General features: G+C 35.8%; 1 protein-coding gene across 3 annotated transcripts in view; it reads left to right on the top strand.

Moving 5' to 3' along the window:
* LOC129426552 (guanine nucleotide exchange factor VAV3) overlaps window positions 1-18,998 on the top strand; it is a 96,437-nt gene that overhangs the window by 11,566 nt on the left and 65,873 nt on the right. The window lies entirely within an intron of this gene.

Genomic DNA, 18,998 nt, shown 5'->3' with positions numbered 1-18,998 from the left:
TGAATGCTAATAAACACAATACACAACCTGTTGTGGGATGTGATGGAAATGTTCATGATGGTTCAGAAAAATTAAATTTTCACTTATTGATGTATTTACACCTTAGCACATTCATTGTTTAAAGGCAAATGTAAAAAGTCAACCCTTGTGAGCTGGCTGATATTTCTTGTGTCTCACTCGGTTGAATTCTGAGATGATGATGATGAGTTTTTTTGTGGTCTGTCTGCCACAATAAAGTATCAGCGTCTGCGTCTCATCCTGTTGGTAATTTAATTTAATTTAATTAATTCAGTGTGTTTATAATAGATCAGTGATGGTGTGCGGCCGCCCTCTGTGAGGGTGTGGCACGATTGTCTTTGTGTTTTGTGTGCCTTCTTGCTTAGAGCTTTGGACTTATCGCATGCATTTCTTGAAAGTGAAGTCGTATGTTTTGAATTTAGAGGTTAGTGTCATTTTTGAGCATATGGACCCAAGCAGATGTTTTGCCCCAGGACTGCCTGATGCCACACTGATCAATATTGTCAGGAACACTTAAATCCCAACGGCCCCTGATGCAAACTCAGCGACCTGTCAGATGTTTCTCACCAGACTGTAGTAATAAGTTATACTAGCTGTTGTGTGCAATATATACTTTAATAATCCTCCTTAGGGAGGTAAACGGCAAACCATCGAATTGGTTTCTTTTTTAAATGATGTTACTGTACTTGGCTGAGGAAATGGAAAGAACTAAATATTGTAAATTAAACAAGTATGCTTCTTACATATAAATCTTACATTCACATATATGCTATAAAAGAAACACTTGCACTGAACTGTGTTTAGTGACTTATTAATAATACATTTATGTATTTGGCAGATGCTTTCGTCCAAAGCGATTTACGGTGCATTACAAGGCATCAATTTTTTATCAGTACTATACATGTATGTGTGTGTTTATTGGGTTCAAACCCATAACCATTCGTGTTTTATACCAATGAGCTATACTAGAGCACAATGTAAATTTTAATAATAATGGAAAACAGTTAAAGGGATAGTTCACTTTAAAATGAAAATTCTGTCATCATTTACTCATCCTTAAGTTGTTGTAAACATTTTTTCTGATGAACACAAAAGAAAATATTTTGAGAAATGATGGTAAACACACAGCAGATAGTGACCATTGACTTCCATAGTAGGAATAAAAAAAATGATGGAATTTAATGGGTACCATCAACTGTGTGCTTACCATCATTTATTAAAATATTTTCTTTATCATTTATCGCAATACTTCCAAAATATTTTTTTCCTACTATAGAAGTCTATGGTCCCTATCTGCTGTGTGTTTACCATCATTTCTCAAAATATCTTCTTTTGTGTTCATCAGAAAAAATAAATTAATACAGGTTTAGAAAAACACAAGGATGAGTAAATGATGACAGAATTTTCATTTTAAAGTGCACTATCCCTTTAAATTTCTGTATTCTGAATTAATCTGGATCTGATTTCTTCTCAAGAAGTTGATTTTTCTTGACACATTACATAATTTTCTTGCCACATGTTGCTTTGTAAACGATATAAAAGTTATTTTTATGCCTTTGTGTGGTGGTTTTGTGATGTTATCCAGCTAGTACACCGACCAAAAACCTAGTATTATAAAATGTTGTTTTTGAAATAAAGTTTGATTTTTTTTCAAGTTTTATGCAGTATGTTGCATTAGCTCTATGGGAAAGAAAGATAAATTTGCTCGATTTCCCTATATGTCCTCATAGACTTTTTAATTTTATCACTATAGTAAATGTATAACTAGAAACTCCTTTAGATATTTCTGTATATATAATTTAACTCCAACTAAATGTTTTATATGTATGCAATAGCAGAATTTCACTTAAACTGAAGCTGAATTGCACAGCAAATGCAGTATAAAATGCGACCCCTGCTTTGTTCAGACTCGATGCAGAGCGCTAATGGAGCGAATGAATCGACCAGCCAATTGAGCTGTCACTCTTCTGAGCCTACACCCTCATCTGTACATGTGACACAAATAGCCGTGGCTTTAGTGTTAAACTAAACGCCCGTCCGGGATGTGTTTTGCAAAGTTCAATTTATTGCAAGTGTGTCTTAAGCAACAATAATATATTTTCAATGTATGTGCATAAGCATACAGAGCGCTTAACCTCTCCCTTAAATGATGTGCTGTTTGCATGAATGGGGTACATATAAAGCTCATGTCATATCATTTTGTACCTGGCACATATATCTATTATATTTGTTTTTTTCTCATAAAGTTAGCATGTACAGGAATAATTGAAGTATTCACATACACACAGTGCGTAACTTGGTCCTCTGTGAAACGCTTAGGGAAGACATCACCAATTTTTTCCACATGGTTGGCTATAAAACATCTGTCTTATTCATCTGACACTCACTTTGGGCAACACTTGTTTTTGTCACAAGGGATCCACGAATGTTTTGAAAGCAGTTTTAATGGAAAGTTTGGGAAATATATGTGCAATTCAGTGTTTATTAGAAATTTTAATTGACATAAAAATGTATTATTACAATAAGTATAAAAAAAGTGTTGTCTACTTACGTATAAAATTTTATTAGATAGGGATTTTTTTTAGATTGGGAATTTAATTATATTTATTAATTAGGAAATCTATTTAGTAAATAAATACAATTTAAATACAATTTACCATTTACATTGAATTCAAATGATCACTTCAGTTTCATTTTAGGATATATTTTATGGTTTTCATCTGTGTTTCTTTGTGTAGTGATGTGGGGGTTGCTTTGTGCAAAATGACACGAGCTCTCATTGGCTGCTAGATCATTAATTAATTTCTTTTCAGTAATAGGCTTTGAGCCGCAGGCCCACAAGCTTGACTGATGTGTCTTTCACCGTTTATAGCCAGAGTGACAGATCATCTAAATCAATCCATTTATACGCATCCTCGTTTCACATTTATTCATCCATCTGTCCTCCTACTTCCTGTCTCATCCTTTCATCTGATGCTGATTATCTTTTTCCTGTTGGAAATATGAATGTGTGATGAGTGAAGCATCATTTAGCAGGTGTGTTTGCATCCAAGCAACTTGCAGGTGCATTCCCCTAAAGCATCATGGGTAATTGCTGGTTTACACGGCACAATGCTGATAAATAGGGGTAATTCTCTATCCCCTGGGATATCCTTGTCTTAGATTAAAGGAAAACACCACCGTTTTTCAATAATTTACTATGTTCTTATCAACTTAGACAAATTAATATATACCTATCTTTTTTCAATGCGTGCACTTAATCTTTGTACAGCGCGTTGTGAATGTGTTAGCATTTAGCCTAGCCCCATTCATTCCTTAGGATCCAAACGTGGATGAATTTAGAAGCCACCAAACACTTCCATGTTTTTCCTATTTAAAGACTGTTACATGAGTAGTTACACAAGTAAGTATGGTGGCACAAAATAAAACGTGGTGATTTTTTAAACCGATAAAAATTAACTATATTGAATTCATCACTCCTGACAATTTTGACTTTTAACATTGTAGGATTGTCAATTGTAATTGTAACTTTTGTAGTGATATTAAGTAAGTATATATGGGTGATTCTCACGAAAACTTCAAGCATGAAAATGTAAAAATTGCTTAAATTTACTTTTTTTCCCACCAGACATTGAAAAACAAAGTCTGGAGTAAATGGGAACATTAATTTAAAAACTTTTACTTATCATTTAACAATTTTTGTAACATAATTTAAAAAATTAGTCCTAAAAAATCTCATTACCGCAACAGTCAGAAAACATCAACACATATTTTCAAAATGACATGACAAACCTGAAAGAACATAATTTGGAGATTCTGCACATGCATTTAAAATCAAAGTGTTATGCTTCTATTAATTAAATTAACATTTAATAAGCATCTGTTGCGGTAATGATTATCAAAATGTCGTGTAAGCATTCTGACAAGACAATATTTCAAATTAACTGTTAAAAAATGATCTTACCTGGTAGCCATCTTGAAGTAACTGGTTCATGTGCTTGGTCACTCAAAATCAAACTTTATTAAAATTCTGTATGTGTGCTTAAACTGTTCTCAAAAAGTGTTGCGGAGGATGAGATCATCAGGCATGGACACATAATTTTCCTAATTTTTCTTCATTATTATTATACATGAATATTCAGTAAATATTTTTTCTGTCATCTAAAGTAGTCCAGCAAAACATCCATTTATTTTTTTCCTTAATATTTTTGTGTTAATTTGATTAAATTACAACATAACGCATGTTCAAACACAGCCGGACACATTGCGGTAATGAGAATTTCAGCAGAAAATGAGATAAAATTTACAATTATAAATTCTTATGTTGAAATCACACATTGTGTAAGGTAGAACACAGTATTGTGTTAATTCTGATGCTTTTTAATGTTACTATATTACACATTTTAAGCTAAAATGATTAGTGGCGTGGTGTTTCAATGGTTTCGTGAGAATCACCCATATGCATTTATGTGTCTTACTTTATATGGGTCTGCTAATATGAAATTAGTAGATATTTACAAAGAAAATAATTAGAAAAGCTTAGACCATCATGAATTGGTTCAATGTGGCTTGTGATGGTTGGTGATGATTTGATGATGGTCTGGTTAGGTTGCTATTCACACCAAAAAAAGTCTGGTTGACCATTGAGGTCTTTGTGATGAAGCTGATTGGCCAAAAAACACTTGCCGCACAAGTTAGATTAAAGGTGGTGCACCAGCGTTTAAAATTTGTCATAATGACAAAACGCACTACATGAGGCTCAATGTTTTATGGGTACTAACTGACACTCAAGTCAGTGACTACATATGTAAACCAATAATGTGATTATTTCCAATAATCAGAGTAAGGATTTAATTGCAGTAAGATGTTTACATGACCGGACCTCTTTACTCCTGTTTATATGCTGTTTTTATTTTCTGATTATTCACACACATAGCCCAATGCAGAGCGCAAATGATGATCTCATATATGCTCTCCACAGTTTTAATTTACTTATATTAAATGATAAACACGTTGTTATGGACGTATTTCATTATCCGGTGCCATGATGAAGACAGAAGGGTGATTCTCGCGAAATTAGACTGATGAGGTGTCATGAAATGTTTGATAAAAAAAGTAAATGCAAAGTAAGAGTATCAAAATAAGAAGCATACAGTTACAAACCTCTCTTCATGTACTATTTTGCACATGATTTCAAATGACATCATACAAAAAATATTTTTTTCCACATTTAAGAGGAACATTCTCATTACCGCAATGTGTCCATGACTGGATTTTGATTCTTTGACATGGAAATATTTATAATTAAAAAATCTAAAAAATATAAAGCTTCAGTGCATGTTATACTATAAACATTTACAGTAAAGAAACATGTGGTATTTGTTGATCATTGGTAAATGTAGAGACAATAATAAGGAATATAAATGTGTCAAAAAAAATAATTATCATCCTCCGCAACAATTTTCAAAAATTGTTTAAGCCCTCGAGGAACTAACATAAAAAAAAAATAGTTGGAAGGAACATAATTGACTGTGACACTCAAGATGGCTACCAGGTACGCAGTTCTTATTTTTTCTCTCCAGAAAGGAGAGTACATAGACAACTTTTTAGTTCTCATTACCGAAACACGAGTTTGTAAATGCATATATTCAATGTAATATTATGTTGCGGTAATGATAATTTTTTATAATGATAATCTAAAAAATGTAAATAATTCTACAGGAAATATTTTTTAAATCCTCTAAAAATAATGGTTATTTCAGCTGTTTCTGGATGAAGGCAGACTGCTGACAGTGAGTCGTGTTGACAGAGTTCAGGTAAAACTTCCTAATGTCAAGTTTAAAACTAATTTGCGACTAAAACACGCGGGCACTTCAGTTAGTGCGGTATAAATGCGATTAAAGCATTTACATGGACACAGACATTATTTTTTCACAAGTATTGTGTTTACATGAGGTAAAGTATAATCGCAGTATTGCCAAAATCACATTATAATCACATTATAAGGTTACATGTAAACGTGGTCACTTACATCATACTGAGAGTGCAATACTGTGAAATTGCTCACTGTGCCTTACGTTCCGTATCCCATGATTCCATTGACATCATATACAGCAGTCGTATGATTGGATTGCATCATACATCATTGCTTTACTTCTGTTTTGAATCACATGCATGCTGATGACAAATCAATAGAAATAACTCAAGAAGTGAAATGTTTGAGGAACGCATGAAGCGTGCATTTTTGGTGCAGCATTTTTTGGTGCACAAAGAGGAAGACTAGAAGACCAAATTCAGGCTTATTTATCCGGACCATGTGACGTCACACCATTTTTGTGCCCGGTCACAGCTGTGCGTTCTTCTTTAGTCTATGGTCACAGCAGCCACAACTACCAGAGGAAGATCAATAAAACACTCCCAGGAGGTTCACAACAAGATTATAATATACCCGGGATATATGTTGTGCTGTTGGCTGTAGATTCAAAGATGTGATTAACTGTTGACTGTGCGGTGCAGGGTTGTTATCATAACGGGGTACAGAGTGCCACAGAGAGGGATTGTTCTTGCGCGTAGGTAAATTAAAGCCAAAAATGTTCACCAAGTTGTCTACTCTATGTATAATGATAGATATTATATTGTATTTATTTATGAGACCCTTTTAATTTCTGAAAAATGAAAATTTTGAATTATTAAATACGGAATTTGACAAATAATTAAAGATCCCCAAAAATCCGTTCCACGATTGCAAACAACTGAAGGGACTGGCTGGCAGCCGACTAACTCCTAAATGAAAAATCAGCATTTGTCTCTGTTAAGCCCTCCATTAAACTAATAAATGTGATCTTTAGCACATTAGATGTGGTGTGTTTGCTGCCATGACATACACAAATATGGCTGCGAGGATGGCGAATAAGACGGTACCCATGAATATACTGATGCATTGAAGGCCACTGAGCAGAGATAGATGGCATCTGTCCTTGTATTGGATTTCCATAGTTAAATATATCGCTGCCACTGAGGGAGAAAAAGATAATCAATAGCCTCTCTCTCTCTCTCTCTCTCTCTCTCTCTCTCTCTCTCTCTCTCTCTCTCTCTCTCTCTCTCTCTCACCTTTTTACTTTTTGACTTGACTTATACTGTACATTCAATGTCCAAGTTGGCATATACAGTATATAGCTGCACAGTACACACACACACACACACACACACACACACGCACGCACGCACATGCACGCACACACAACATCCTTCTAAGGGTGAAGTGCCCTTCAAGGCTCTTGTTCCTTTGCGGATGTGGGGTTAACGAGTATCAAGTGACAAGGTTTTTCAGTAATGGATGCTGAGTGGTTGTTGGAGGGGATGTGGGTTGGGGGTGCTATTCGGGTCCTGATAACACATGAAGCTCTGTTCCTAAACCTAGTAAGCTGCCTACCCACGGTAGACTGCATTTTTTGGCTTGCGATTGACACGATATATGTAATATCTTGTTTATGGGCTAATGTGCAGGGTTCCCACGGGTCCTTAAAATCCTTGAAAGTTTGTGAATCTGGGGGAAATAATTCAAGGCCCTGGGAATAGATACAGGTCATTGAAAGTGCTTGAATCTATTTTATGCAAGACGTTTTTTGGAAAAAAATTATATTATTATTGTGTAGTGTAGAATAATATCATAAAAATTCTAGACTTTTGAGCACACGTGCTAAACTGTTTGCTTTAAATGCTTATATCTTCTGTGTGCGAAAGTTGATTCATATCAAAATGCTTTTTGCATAGTTGTGTTTGACACATGAATTGTCTATGGTTACTTATGTAACTGTTGTTCCCTGAGAAGGCAACGAGACGCTGCGTCATAGTTCCTGCGTCCCTAATGCTGCCTTTGGCAATATTTCAGCTAGCAATATACTTTTTGGCTCCCACGTCACCCTGTCGTTAAGCTTCACCATTGGTTGAATTTGATTTTCAGACGCACTTACCCATGGAGGCGCCCCAAAGTGTCATCGCAGTGACACAGCGCGAGTTCCCTCGAAATGGAACTGTAACAATGTATCTTAAAATGTAACACAATGTAACCTTGCTCTCACTTGAAATGTGTCCCCACATTTTAGTGTATTGGACCTGAAAAGTCCTTGAAAGGTCCTTGAATTTGAAGTTAACTGTGGGAACCCTGCATGTGGTTCCATACTTTGTAATAGGGGCAATCATGCATTGCATTAAAATGTAAAACACAGTCATCTAATTGTCAATGAGTTTAGACTTGAGATATATAGTTGTATTTGATTTAATACTAAAAAGTTTTAATAAAACATCATTTCACCCTAAATTTGAACTGACTATTAATTAAATGTCCAAAAGAATGTTTAAGGTGCAAAATACATAACATTGCAATATTATATTATAGAAATTCCATTATTATACATAAGACTTCAGAGAAAAAAGATACGTAAAACAGTAGAATATGATTGTAATCACTGTAAAAAATGCAGCATAAAGTTTAAACAACTTAATGCAAATCAGTCCAACCTGCTTTTTAAGTTTTGACAAAGTCAAAGAAAAACAAGTTGAAAAAGTTTAACTTGCTTTGTTAATTTAAAGTATGATCTTATATTTTTTATACATTTTATTATCTATAATCTACTTACTCTTTCACCTGTTATGTGTGTGCTATTATTTGAAATTCTAAGTAAATCCAGCAACATGTGCTGATTCCTGGCTATGTTTGAAGCAGATCTGTGTTCACCTTTGTATGTTAAAAGGTCCCCCGACTATGAAGACTTGTATGCTTTAATACTTTTTATTTGCCTTCAACTACTTAAATGCATTGATACAAACACATTAAAGATTTTTGAGATCTGTGATGAAAAGTGCATTATAAATAAAATGTATTATTAAATATTTTCATAAAAATTTTTTAAAAACCTAATAATACTTATTTTAACCTATGAAGGCCACCATTATGTTTAGCGTTCTAAAATTGATGGTCGTTGTGAAATATTACGACAGTTTACTATCTTCTATAGTTTTTCATATGAGAATTTTTTTCTCTCCAATCGCCTTTATTTTAATATTCCTACCTTAGTATGTTTTCTGTATTATTATTAATTTATGTTATAGTTTCTGTAAAGGGCTGAACAGAAGACCCTAATGCTGTATTTGTATTGAAATGCGTACCAAATACCACCACCTGCTGTCTGTGTGTTTATAACTCTCATCATTTTATAATCTACTGATTAAAGACTTGTTTATCACGTTTATCTTGCCGTTGCATTAATAGAACGTGATTTATTGCAACCATTCGACATCATAGTGATGAAAAACAAAATGACACGCTCCGATTAAGAAAGATTTATTAAAGTTTATTAAAACTATGACTATGTTCATACTGTTTTTATTTTCACATTTATATTGCCAATACCAGTGTTAATCTATTAAACCATACATGTGTTTATAAGAGTGCATATTAGAACCTCACAGGTACATACAGTATTACCCCAAATTTTTTTTTACCTAAATTGTACATAATAGGACCTTTTTAAATGGTACGATCACACTGACAGCTTTTGTAAAAAAAATTCTGACAGTGAGTGTACGACAGCTTTCTGCGTACACTTTATTCTAAAGGTTGCCATAAATGCACAGTACAAGCATCAATCCGTGCAGTTTCATAACAAAATGACACTTTGCTGAGTGACAGTGCCAGGAATCATTGTTTAGCTGAGTGCTTGAACAGAACAAGGCCTGAGGGAGACAACGCCGTAACGTGTGTCAGAGATTTTTTTTTAAAGGAACTACGGCATCTGCTATTAGTCACGAGGGTGTGTGAAGTGTTAAGGCTCTTTCAGTAAAAATACACAGCCACACACAGCATATAAAGAGGAAAGTGTGTCAAGTGCTTTGACTGTCCTCAAGGGCCTTTACAAGCGGAGGTCTTTGATCTTTCACTGATCTTCGGCTGAGAGTGGCGAATGCTAGCGTCCGTTCCGTTAGCATTCAAACCTTTTCAGCCGCTCCAGTTATGCAATTGTAACATACGTCGATTTGCAAAAAGTTAGGTTACGTTTTAAGTCATTGGTACGACGTCTTTTCACAGTTAACAACAAGCAATTATGCAAATAAAGATTAATAATAGCAAGTAAAAAATAAACGCAAAAATGTAAGGTTACAAGATTAAGCTAATTATGTTTTATTCTCTGGAGAGTTTACAGTACAATTTATATTTTTTGTATCAAAATATAAAATACATATGGTTTCAAAGCTGCTTTAAAGCAAATTAATGTTTTTGCATTTAAAACCAAAATTGTAGCAATATGCAATGATTACAATAACTGCAGCAGTTTTATCATGTCTTGCAACCGTCTTTCTTTTTTCTGTTTGTCAATCTTTCCACTTGTGCTTATAGTTTTGCTTCGCTGTCTTCTAACCCCGGTCACACAGTCACATGCCCCTGAGCAAAAAGCTGTAAACTGCTGGAAAGCGTTCACACTTCCTCTTTCCTGACTGCGTGACCTCTTTACTACGTGGCATTCCCTGTAGGTTGAGTTGCAAGCTTACTCATGCTTCCTGTGAGAGTCTCCTGTGGCTCTAATGCGGATGGGGTGGGTTGTGTGTTTAGACAAATCGTGTGTTTAGACCTACGCTACCACTAGAGAACTAACGTTCGATTGAGATCAAGAGTCTGGGGCCTTTTGTAGCATAGTCACTACCTAAAGAACAGGGTATATAATAGTTATATATTTGTACCCTAGGTTATTTTCGCAGGTTTTAGGATGTACAAAAGATTTCGATTTTGCTTTGTTTAGATTATTAAATTATCACCCTGACGCCTAAAACTACTACATTAGTGGTTCTTTAGCTCCATTGGTAGGGCATTGCATTAGCAGCGCAAAAGGTTGTGGTTTGATCCCAGGGAATACACATAGGGGCGGTTTCCCAAACAGGGATTAGACTAAAAAAAAGTATAAAAGCTGTTCAAACTGAAAACAACTTGCACTGACATATCTTAAAATACATCAGTGCACTTTGTTTTTCCTTAAAATGCATGCCAGTAATGTTTTAGTAGGCATTGTTTGTTAAAGGGCCCATGGCATGAAAATCTGACTTTTTCCATGTTTAAGTGTTATGACTGGGACCCCAGTGCTTCTATCAACCTAGAAAATGTAAAAAAGATCAACCCAGTAACTTAGTTTTGGTAAACCATTCTCTACAAGCACATGAAAAAATAGGTTGTTGAAATTTATATTTGCACACACCTACAAAGTGGCAATTTTAACATGCTTTAATAAATTATTTATGTGGTATTTAGAGCTAAAATTTCGCATATGTGCTCTGGGGACACCAACGATTTATTTGACATCTTAAAAAAGTCTTGTGCCATGGCCCCTTTAAAACTAGTTATATTTCCTAATTAAACTAAGGCCTAGTCCTGGCTTAAGATAATCCCTGTCCGGGAAACTACCTCATACTGTTAAAATGTTATTTTGGATGCACTGTAAGATTGTCACAAATACAAATATACAATTTACTTAAAAATTCAATAAAAAATAGTTGTGATTGGCAATTAATAATAAGTCTGTTTCAGGACTTCCACGAAGTTACTTTATAAAGATTGTTATACATATTCTGTGCTTCATTCATTAAATAATTCTCACAAATTATTGTAATTATTTAATTTAATCACTCTAAAAAAATGGTGGATTATTTTCCAACCTGCGTTGGGTCAAAAAAAAGAATAAACCCAAACTGGTGGGTTGTATTAACATATGCATAAATGCTGGGCCCAATATAAACATTTTCTGGGTTTGTCACTTTTTGACCCAACGCTGGGTTGAAAATAACCTAGCATTTAAAAAAAATTAATTGCTATAGGATTTTAAGATAAAACTACTCAACATATTTAAAAATTAATTTATTTAATGAAGAAAATATATTTTTAGGAAGGTGAAAGTTCAGGAAGGTGAAAGTTCTGTAAATAACAAAAAACAAAAACAATAAAGTGACCATAACAGAAAAGTCTGCAGTAGTGAGCAAACTAAACCCGTAATATGAAAATAGCATTACTTTGATCAAACTGATAGATCAGATGATAGACGAGCACAAATAATAGATGAAGTGCTGCTGCAGATTCAATACATCAACATGTTTTTCTAAACGTTTGCAATATTTGTAATAATCACATCAGACACAATATTTAATATAAGGGTATAGGGTAAAAGCGTTTAAATATAATGTAGTAGACACTGATGGAGCTTTGGTGGTACCCAAGACAAAACAGGACTATATTTACTGTGCAGTGACTTGATAATTGTACATTATTTAAAGTGACTTAGAAATGAGAACACGTAACATTTTGTGTATTAGGTACTGTATATATATATTGACAAACTGTGGTAAAAAAACAAATGTTTCAGTGGTTTTGAAACAAATAAAAAAATCTGAAGCACTGCTAAAAAAGCTGCATATGTTTTTCACAGGGAAGATGTAGACTATAGCAGGTGTGTGTTTGTGTGTTGAGTTCCTCACTGTGGTCAGCAGCACCGTCACAGATGGGGCTTTTTAATGCTCTCATAACTGCTAAGGGTCCTCTATAGATTTCTGCAAACATCAATCGCTCATGCAAACCAGCGTACCACCTCAGTGGCCTATTTGCACTCTTCAAAGGTGTGAAAAAAAAGATTTTACAGCTGGTAATGGGCACAAAGAAGAAACACAAAAGCTAAATCATGCCAGAATCTGTGCGATCCACAGAAACAAACTATTGCTAGGATTTATACAGGAGGTGTCATTTATCTAAAGTTAATTAGAGACATTTTGCACAGAGAATTGAAGTTTTTTTATTGCAGCGCCCCTCCGAGCCATCCATTTGGATCCTTTTAGCTTCACTGAAGCTCAAAGCTGTGTGGTTTATAAAAAGATGTTCTCTCCGGGCCTTTTTAAAAGTGCTCCAGTAAAACTTTCATAAGGGTTTTAAGCACTCGACTGAAACGCTGCCAGAAACAGATTTTTAGGGACGGTTTTAGTTAAACTCCTCAGGGAAGACATGCATAAGAATAGGTTAGAAACATTTACTTGCCAACAATGACTAAGGAATAATTCAATTATTAGTATTGGATTAAATTGAAGATTGATGCAAAACCCTCTAAATGCATCTTACATGTTTTCTTGTAAATTAGCAGATTCTGCCAACAAACCGTATTTCTGAATGATTTGATGAATGTGTAATACGTGGCAAGAGCATTCGGTTACAGGGTGTCCGCGCGCACGGTAGTAAAAGATAGTAAAAAGAATCTACCAAAATGAAGGCCCTTGAAAGGTAACAAATGCAATTTGACTTGATAGTAATTTTTTTGCTTAATATTTGTGTCTCTATTTTTTAACTTCATCTAGTATAGTTTAAAAATATATGGTGCTAACAGGACCTGAGTTAGTCATAGTTGAAGTTTAAGCAGTTTTTGCAGCTATATTAGCCTTAAATACACACATGCATCAAAATTCCCGGCTTTTGCAAGTATCCTCATAAACACGACAATTTATGTCTTAAAGCAACACCAAAGAGTTTTTTTTACCTTAAAATAACGTTTCCAAAAAAGTTTCAGTCATTCATCCACTCGAAACAGGGTAAATGGCACTTTCACATTCACTTTGCAGCCCTCTATCGGCCAAAACCGCACTAAAGAAGTTTCCAACCGTCGGGTCGCGGTCCTGTAGTTCGAGTGAAAACTACAAAAAAATGCTTTACGGCAGACCTACAATCCAATCAGAGCCAGCTTTGCTGCAGAAGGCTAAATTATTTACGACAGTGGTAATGGACAATTCCGCTTCCAACCTGTAGGGCGAGCAAAGAGCAAAAACTCTTTAGTGTTGCTTTAAAAGAAAGTTAACAGTTAAAAGAGAAAACACATGTGTAACAGTATATTAGATCCGGACTTTGGTCTTAAAGGGGAAGTTACCCAATTCTGCTCCTGTCTGTCACTCATGTTAATCAAACAGCATTGAGAGAAAATCTCTCACTGCTCTTAACTAAATCACTTTTCTACCATTATTAAGATTTGTACGTCGAGGTTTATACGAGTTGCTCGTTCAGGGTTCATATTCATACTGTTTTACTGTGGGTTCACACCCGACGCGTTTGAGGCATCAAATTCCCGTCTACCGCGTCTAGTTTGCCGCTTGAGCATTTTGAGTTTACACGCTTTATTCGGGCGTGAAAGCTGCGCATGAAATTCTAGTCATCAAGATATTCACACAGAAATTTGCGTCATGGGAGGGGCTTCTGCGACTCCACTCGCTTCCTGTAATCACGTCATTACTAGAGGAAGGTCCTGAGTGGTTAACGCGGCACATTTTTCTGGCAGAGTTCAAATTTTTCAACTCGCGTGTTTGCCGCAGCAACGCTCCATTTGCGCGAACTAGACTCACGAATGAGGCGGAATAGCTTGTACCGCGCTGCGCTAAATGCCTCATTCGCGCCGCGAGACCTTCAGGCGCGCATCAACGCGTCTTTATATTGACTTAACATTGACATCACTCGCACTTGACGGCTGTACCGCGGCTGTAACTGAGGGTTTACACCAAACGCGAAGCGTGCAATCGCATTGGGTTGTTTGCTCTATATTACTTGCGGGATTTAACTTCGTGTCATGCGAATTTTTCGCTCGAGTTGAATATTTTCAACTGGTGCGAAGACGCGTTTGAGGCGAATAGCGCCTGTTTTCATTGCAAACGCGCCACCCATATCGATTTGCGCGAGTAGATTACATACAAAGTCAATGCAAAGACGTGATCAGACGCGTCCTCGCGTGGGGCGATGTGATTGACGCTTCTGATCGCGTCTTTGCATTGACTTTGTATGTAATCTAATCGCGCAAATCGTTGAACTCGTATCTGGTGTAAACCCACAGTTAGAGCTATAACTGTGTGAACAGAACAGACCCTGAATTATTTGTTTATGTGTACTGAATAACAACAAATTTCTGTAACACTTTACAAAAAGGTTGTATTTGTTCACCTTAGTAAATGCATTATGAACAAAACATGAACAATATATTGTATATAAGCAGTTATTAATTCTTGTTTATGTAAGAGTTAAGGGTGTTAAATTACAGTTATTGCTCACACACATACAGATAAGTATCAATCCAGTCATGCTAATTATAGAAGTGACACATTTGACCAACGGTGACAGTAGGGCTGTGTATTGGCAAGGGCCTCATGATACAATACGTATTATGATACATAGGTCATGATACAATGTATCACGATACAATACGTTGCATGTTGCAATACATTTTTCTTTTTTGATCAAAAATGTTAAAAAAAATAGAGCTGATTTTTTTAATACTTTTTTTAAGCCAAAATGCTTCCACACGTCAGTTTTGAAAGCAGCAGGTGTTTTTAAATTTTCTGCCATTTTCTCACTCCCGCTAACTTGCCGTATATGACAGACAACTGGACAGCGACTACTACAGCAGCAGCGCATGAGGTCGTTTGACACACACAGAAGGATTTGATGGGTTCAAAAAATACAGACAGTAGAGATTGAAATATCGATACACTATCGTGGAAAGATGTATCACGATAGTTAGCTGTATCAATATTTTTGCACAGCCTTAGGTGACAGTAGACCGGCGATAATCCTCATGTATAGATTGACAATTAATCTGAAAGCAGGCTTCTCACTGGTTACAGTCATGATCACATTGATGGTGGTATGTTTCATCGACTGTTGTGAATGATGTAAGCGAGTGATGTAATCAAAGCAAGAACGAACACATGACTGCCATAAGGGATTGTTATCCATCCTGTCAGCAAATCACATTTATTTATAATTCCACTTCAGTCTGCATATTTTATTTAACGTTCCTGTTTTTGTGGATGAAGGATGCGGCGTGTCGGATGGCAGGGATGTTTAATCCTCGTGGTTGTGTGGGCACTACAGCATGTGGGAGCAGCTCTTTGCCTTATCCATGGGGATAAGAAATTGTACAGAATGGTTACGGTGTAATCCTGTTTTACAACACTGTTCAATACTTTAATGATATTGTCAATACACTTTTAAGTGAATGATTTGTACAACAGCATACATTTTTGGGTTTTATTAGGGTGATAACAGTACTCGCAAATAATTATTATTATTTTAAAGTTAAAAGAAACACAGCAAGAACATGAGTTCAGATCCACTGACACAAAGCATTGTGGTTATTATGTAGGTCATGAAAGCAGCTGTTTCCTCTTGAGTCTTGTCCACCTGGCTATGATCAGTGTTGTGGTGGACTCGAGGGTTTTCAGCACTGTGGTTGCATTGCTGTTGGCACACACTCGTTCTGTTTGGGTTTAATTTGTTGTTCTTTGAGAATATTGGCATTGAATTTAAGACAAACAGGCCAAACATTGCAAGTTTGCAAATGCAGTTGTAAATGCTGGAAAGTGAATTCTCCCTTGTTGTGTTTGTCATGTTTATGTCTTTGTCCTTTGGAGGAATTACTCTGCAGATGTTCGAATGAAGTCACTGGAATAGTATCAGTATGAAATCGACATGGACACTGTTTAATACCCTGCTAAATGGGACCCGGCCTGTGAAAACCCACCTAAAGTCATTTTTCTTGTGATGTATTGTTTTCTACATAAAGTCGTCCTACTGTACAGAACAATGAAGAATGCTTTTACAACACTTATTAATAATGTTAATTTCTATACATTTTATGCATACACTGTCAGAAAAAATGGTCTAATAATGCTCCACTGGGATCTAAAGGGTCCTAACATGTATCATTTAGGTACTTTTTGGAACCAATATGTATATTTGAGGCACAATTATGAACAAACGTGAATATATGAAATATGCAAAAAATTATTTTAAAGGTGCATTGTGCATTGCACAACTTTTAGAAGGATCTCTTGACAAAAATAACTGTATTATCAGTGGTGTATAAAGACCTTACAAATAGGGCTGCATGGTAAATCGCATATGATTGTCATGTGCATCTCGTCAGTAAAGCCGGTTTCTTCATTAGTAGTAAATTGCCATCACCTGCTTTCAGATATATCGCCATTTACTACACAAAGCTGTAGTTCACTGACAATCAGGGCAGTTTTTCCTTCAGTATCATGGACGTATCACCTGTGATAATGAATGTGATATTGCCCAGCTTGTCAGTAAAACTATGGCTTTGTATAGTAAATGCCGCTCCATCTGAAAGCAGGTGATGGCGATTTACTACTAATGAAGAAACCGGCTAAACGGGCAAACTGCTCTACAGAGCGCATTTTATTACGTTGTCTCAGATGATGACATGTTTGTCCCATGAAGGTTACCGTAGCTTCTCTATGTGTTTCAAAAAGAAAGAGTGAGCTGTGGACTGAGCCGTTGGGGGACCTTTAAATGTGAGTTTTTAATTCTCTGGTAATGCTAAAGTTTCTTAATAATTCCTTTGGAAATTGAAAGGCAGCCTTTAACTCTTTTCCCGCTATGAACGATTTATCTCGTCAATTAAGAGAAAACACTTCTCTGCCAATGACGAGTTTTTATGGCAATCATATTTCCGTGTAGTAAATGCCTTCATCCGTCAGTACCTCTTTCTCTCTGCTGACTGACACCAAGGTTTAAGCTTTTCTCCACCCACCTCACCACATGCTCCTTGACCCAATCCCCTTCCATTTATTACAGGCCATTTCAGACACCCTGACACCAGCACTCCAGTATTCCGCCTTTCTGTCTCAGAATGACCTCCTTGATGACAATCAATCAGGCTTCAAATGCAACCACTCCACTAAAACAGCGCTGTTAGCGGTTACGGCTAGCTAAGGCAGAATCCATATCCTCAGTTCTGATTTTACTAGACCTATCGGCAACCTTTGACACAGCCAATCATCAGATCCTACTTGCCACCCTATCATCGCTAGGGATCATGGGTACCCCCCCTCCAATGGTTCAAATCTTATCTCTCTAAGAGATCCTTTAGGGTGTCATGCAAGGGTGCAAGGTCCACAGTTCACCCAATGATCACCGGGGTCCCTCAAGGTTTAGTGCTTGGTCCACTCTTTTTTTTCATCTATGCAGCATCTTTAGGACCTGTCATACATGGCTTCTTCTACCACTGCTATGGTGACATACAGATCTGCTTCTCATTTCACCCTAATGTTTCCACGTTTATTCACTAGGTGGCGCTCTTACACAACTTATAAAACATTAAAGCGTTTTATAAGAGAAAAGAGAAAAACTCTGTGTATGTTTTGATCATTGCTCTGAATCTGATCTATAAGACCTTTTAAAAAATTCAATTATCTAAGCTTTTTGCTCAAAATTTGGTATCTTTGAAGAAACCTTCACATATTTAAGAGGTGATAAAAAGAACAAATGAAGACAGGATAAATCTGTTCTTTCATTTGATATATGTTATGTTTGTATATTTAAACTTGGCATTAAACTTTTGTAAAAGTAATAAAAAATGCCTCCTGGCAACTTAAAAAAAAACACTGGCAGGGAAAGAGTTAATAGTCAGATTTTGATGTCTGTGGTATAAATCTCTCCAGTGAGATCATTCCTACATGGGAGGGATATGGGACAGTAACTGGACAATGTAGAGTGTTCAGAAGATGCACAGCTCAAAAGTAAACTGATCTCTCACTACTGCTGGTAATGCTATTATACGATTTAAAATCATCTACAGTTACAGTATTAATATGTAATTGTATTTTATAGATGAAACAAGGCACATGTTTTTATGCTTTCATCGCTGAGGTTTTATTTATGAAGGCGGTATTGTACTGTATATCAGAGCTCTGATTTAATTACAGTACACTCATGAAGGCACAAATGAGAAAAATGAATAATTAATAAGCATAAAAATGGAAAACTGTAACTGGATTAAATATTCATTTCATTGCCATGTTATGCATCAACTTGATAGTCACGAGACCCATTAAACGGCTTTCGTACCAATGTCAGTCTGATGTCCTCTGAGATCTGTGGGTGAAATTATATTAAA

This window comes from Misgurnus anguillicaudatus, chromosome 25 (genome assembly GCF_027580225.2).
Source record: "Misgurnus anguillicaudatus chromosome 25, ASM2758022v2, whole genome shotgun sequence".
Lineage (NCBI taxonomy): Eukaryota > Metazoa > Chordata > Actinopteri > Cypriniformes > Cobitidae > Misgurnus > Misgurnus anguillicaudatus.
This window is presented reverse-complemented; position numbering and strand designations above follow the sequence as displayed.